The following is a 5,000-nucleotide window of genomic DNA, read 5'->3' on the forward strand; positions in this document are numbered from 1 at the left end:
GGCCGTGGCCTGGGCGCGGCGCGGCCGGGGCCTGGGCGGGCGCGGCGCGGCCGGGGCCTGGGCGCGGCCGTGGCCTGGGCGCGGGCGCGCGCGCCAGGCGCGCAGCGCGGCCGTGGCCTGGGCGCGGGCGCGCGCGGCCGCGTGCGGCTGGGGCTCATGGGCGCGGCTTGGGCCGCGCATGGGCATGCCATGGCTTTGGCACGCTGGGCACCGTCTTGGCCGACCTTGGAGGCACTTGGCCAAGCATTGGAGGCCTTGGCTTGGCCTAGGCTTGGCCAAGTGTGAATGGGCTTGGCCTATTGCGAAGAGTCACGGCAAAGGTTCGACCGAAGCTCGCGGCGCCCCGGACGGAGCCGGGCCGCTCCCGCCTTTGCCGCGGCGCACGGGCGCCGCCGCCGTCCGGCCATCGCGGCGGCCGTGCACGGCACTTCGGCTTCCTCCGTCGGCCCTCCCGGGACGCGCGACCCGTGCGACCGGGACGCGCATCCCGTGCGACCGGGACGCATGTCCGGGCGGTTCCCGTTTGCAACGCTCCTCGGTACTTTGGAACGCTTGGGGTGGGCTTTGGGCGGATGCCCCGCTGGGGTGGTAGGGAGGGGGGCTGCTGCCGCCGCGGCGGGCCTTCCGCTCCACTCCGCACAAGCCCGCCGTGGGCACTCGCTGCGGGCGTGCCCGGCACCGTTCGTCCTCGAGGGATTCGGCCCGTCGGCTCGCTCGGATGGGCCACGCGCAGCGGGCCCACGACGGAGCCGGCACGCTCCTTCTGCTGGCGCGGCGCTCGGTCTACGCCTCCGGCCGGCTGTTGCGGCGGCCGTGCACGGCGCTTCGGATCGGTCGGCCCGTCGTCCCGTCCCTGATGAAGTTTTCGCGGCCGCGCGCGCGCGGAGTTGGATCGGCCTTACTTGGTCCGATCCTTCGCCCTCGCATGTTGCGTGGGCTCGGTCCCGTCCCGTTCGGTGAAATCTTTGTCCGCTCTGGTGCGTCCCTGTGGGTTCCTTTGTCGGTTTTGCGGGTTCGGCCGGGCCTTCCGTGCCGGCCCGTCGGCTCGCTCGGATGGGCCCCGCGGAGTTGGCCCACGACGGAGCCGGCACGCTCCTTCCGCTGGTGCGGCGCTCGGTCTATTCCTTCGGTCGGCCCTTGCGGCGGCCGTGCGCGGTGCTTCGGATCGGTCGGCCGGTCTTCCCGTCCCTCATGAAGTGTTCGCGGCCGCGCGCGCGCGGAGTTGGATCGGCCTTACTTGGTCCGATCCTTCGCCCTCGCATGTTCCGTGGGCTCGGTCCCGTCCTGTTCGGTGAAATCTTTGTCCGCTCTGGTGCGTCCCTGTGGGTTCCTTTGTCGGTTTTGCGGGTTCGGCCGGGCCTTCCGCGCCGGCCCGTCGGCTCGCTCGGATGGGCCCCGCGGAGTTGGCCCACGACGGAGCCGGCACGCTCCTTCCGCTGGTGCGGCTCTCGGTCTACGCCTCCAGCCGGCCCTTGTGGCGGCCGTGCGCGGCGCTTCGGTTCGGTCGGCCGGTCTTCCTGTCCCTCACGAAGTGCTCGCGGCCGCGCGCGCGCGGAGTTGGATCGGCCTTACTTGGTCCGATCCGTCGCCATCGCATGTTGCGTGGGCTCGGTCCCGTCTCGGTGAAATCTTGGGCCGCTTTGGTGCGTCCCTGTGGGTTCCTTTGTCGGTTTTGCGGGCTCGGCGCCGGGCCTTCCGCGCCGGTCCGTCGGCTCGCTCGGACGGACCGTGCGCAGGTGGTCCCCGACGGAGCCGGCACGCTCCTTCCGCTGGCGCGGCGCTCGGTCTATGCCTCCGGCCGGCCCTCGCGGCGGCCGTGCGCGGCGCTTCGGTTCGGTCGGCCGGTCGTCCCGTCCCTCACGAAGTTCCTGCGGCCGCGCGTGCGTGGAGCGGGATCGGCCTTACTTGGTCGGATCCGTCGCCCTCGCCTGTTGCGGGGGCTCGGTCCCGTCCCGTTCGGTGAAAGCTTTGCCCGCTCTGGTGCGTCCCCGTGGGTTCCTTTGTCGGTTTTGCGGCCTTGGCGGCGGGCCTTCCGTGTCGGCCCGTCGTGGGCCCGCTGCGCGTCCGTGCGCGGTGCTTCGGATCGGTAGGCCCGTCGTCTGGGTCCCTTACGAAGCTTTGCGCGACCGCTCCTTTGTCGCCGGTCCCCTGTTAGGGCTGACCGAGCCCTCCGTTCGCCCCCTGGCCCGTCGCATGGGCCCCCGGCGCCTCCGCGGCGCCCCACCGAAAACTGTCACGACGCGCATCCAGCGCCGACGAGGTCGCAGGTTACGTGCGGCAGCCGGGGGGCTAGGCCGAGCGGCGGCGGGCCCGCCCACGGACGGGCGCGGGGAGGAGCGCAGCCGGCACGCGGCGCGGAGCGGCGGCGGCATGCCGCCGGGCGGCCGTCGGCTCAACCGTGCCCGAGTCCCGCGGGCACCGCGTCGCCCGGCCGGCGCGAGCGGCGGCGGGCCCGCCCGCGGACGGGCGCGGGGAGGAGCGCAGCCGGCACGCGGCGCGGAGCGGCGGCGGCATGCCGCCGGGCGGCCGACGGCTCAACCATGCCCGAGTCCCGCGGGCACCGCGTCGCCCGGCCGGCGCGAGCGGCGGCGGGCCCGCCCGCGGACGGGCGCGGGGAGGAGCGCAGCCGGCACGCGGCGCGGAGCGGCGGCGGCATGCCGCCGGGCGGCCGACGGCTCAACCATGCCCGAGTCCCGCGGGCACCGCGTCGCCCGGCCGGCGCGAGCGCACGAGGGCGGGAGGCAACCGGGCGGCGCCTGCGGAACCGGATGCGACGGCCGGCGCGGCACGGCCCCGACGGGTCCGCACCGAAGACCAGCGCGGTGCGGATCGACCGCTGATGAGGTCAGAGGTTACGTGCGGCAGCCGGCCGGCTGGCCCGAGCGGCGGCCGGCACGCGACGGGGATCGAGCGGCCCCGACGGCTTGCAGCCGGGCGGCCGACGGCTAGGCCGTACCGGAGTCCCGCGGTCGTTCGGGCGAAGGGGCGCATGCTGCGGGAAAGGCCTGCGGCGGCGAACCGTCCGCCCGGCCGGCCAAGCCTTCCGCGGCGGCGCGCACGTGGCGGCGCGGCCGAGATGACCGAGCGAAGCCCCGGCGATGGGCGGCGCGCACGTGTCCGTGCGGCCGAGATGACCGAGCGAAGCCCGGGCGGCGCCCGCCGTGCGCCCTGCCGGATCGCGCCTTCCGCCGGCGCGCAACGCCGGTCCCGCGTTCCGGCCGCGGGAGAGGCCGGCGTCGGCGAACCGTCCGCCCCGCCGGCCGAACCTTCCGCGGCTGCGCGCACGTGTCCGTGCGGCCGAGATGACCGAGCGAAGCCCCGGCGACGGGCGGCGCCCGCCGTGCGCCCCGGCGGATTGCGCGGCCCGCCGGCGCGCAACGCCGGGCCCACGTTCCGGCTGCGGGAAAGGCCTGCGGCGGCGAACCGTCCGCCCCGCCGGCCGAACCTTGCGCGGCGGCGCTTACGTGTCCGTGCGGCAGAGATGACCGAGCAAGCTCCGGCGATGGGCGGCGCCCTCCGTGCGCCCCGCCGGATCGCCTGCGAGCGGCGAGCGTCCGGGCGGGCCCCTTTCGCAACTTCCCTCGGTACTCTAAACACCCCTTGCCTCTCGGTCTTCCCCCCGACCCTCTCGGTATTTGCTCGGATATGTGCATGCATCGTCCCTCGTCGCCTTCGGTTATCCTCCCCGGGGTGGGCTTTGCGCCGACGCGCCAACGGGGTGGTAGGGGGGCTGCAGCCGCGGCCGCCGCGTTTCGCCATCCGCGCGTGCGCCGCCGGATCCGAGTGGAGGTCGCGGGCGACTCGTCGATGCTTGTACTAGGGGCGCATGCCGGCAGCCCCCCGCGGGGTGCGGGACCCCCGATCGGCGTGCGAGGGACGGGCGTCCGGGCGGGCCCCGTTTCCAACTTCCCTCGGAACATTAAAACCCCCCGACCCCCTCGGTCTTCGCTCCGGCCCTATCGCTATTGCTCGGATATGTGCATCCACCGTCCCTCGTTGCCTTCGGTTATCTACCCCAGGGTGGGCCTTGCGCCGATGCCCCGATGGGGTGGCAGGGGTGGGGCTGCCGCGGCCGGCGCGTTTCGGCATCCGCGCTTGGGGGCTCGGACCCGAGTGGAGGTCGCGGGCGGCTCGTCGATGCCTGCACCGGGAGCGCATGCCGGCAGCCCCCCGCGGGGCGCCGGACCCCCGATCGGCGTGCGATGGACGGGGGGAGGGGCGGGCTCGGTTTGCAAATTCCCTCGGTACTTTAAAATCTCACGGCCCTGTCGGTGCTCCCTCCGGCCCTATCGCCACTGCTCGGATATGTGCATCCACCGTCCCTCGTTGCCTTCGGTTATCTACCCCGCGGTGGGCTTTGCGCCGATGCCCCGATGGGGTGGCAGGGGGGCACGCTCTAGGCCGTGCCACGGGGCGCGGGCGCCGGCGCCGTACGTCCCTCGCGGCGGCCGTGAGCGGCGCCTCGGCTTGCTCGGTCTGTCCTCCCGGGACGCGCGACCCGTGCGACCGGGACGCGCATCCCGTGCGACCGGGACGCGTGTCCGGGCCGTTCCCGTTTGCAACGCTCCTCGGTACTTTGGAACGCTTGGGGTGGGCTTTGGGCGGATGCCCCGCCGGGGTGGTAGGGAGGGGGGGCGGCTGCTGCCGCGGCGGGACTTCCGCTCCACTCCGCACAAGTCCGTCGCCTCGCGGCGGGCGCGCCCGGCACCGTTCGTCCCCGAGGGAGCCGGCACGCGCCCGCCGAGGCCCCGGCGCATGGGCGCCGCCGCCGGCCGTCCGCGCGGCGGCCGTGCGCCGGCTTCCTCCGTCGGCCCTCCCGGGATGCGCGACCCGTGCGACCGGGACGCGCATCCCGTGAGACCGGGACGCGTGTCCGGGCCGTTCCCGTTTGCAACGCTCCTCGGTACTTTGGAACGCTTGGGGTGGGCCTTGGGCGGATGCCCCGCCGGGGTGGTAGGGAGGGGGGGCTGCTGCTGCCGCGGCGGGACTTCCGCTCCCCT

This window comes from Phoenix dactylifera, chromosome 10, assembly GCF_051530095.1.
Source record: "Phoenix dactylifera cultivar Ajwa chromosome 10, Ajwa_hap1_PhDact_Kaust_v1.1, whole genome shotgun sequence".
Lineage (NCBI taxonomy): Eukaryota > Viridiplantae > Streptophyta > Magnoliopsida > Arecales > Arecaceae > Phoenix > Phoenix dactylifera.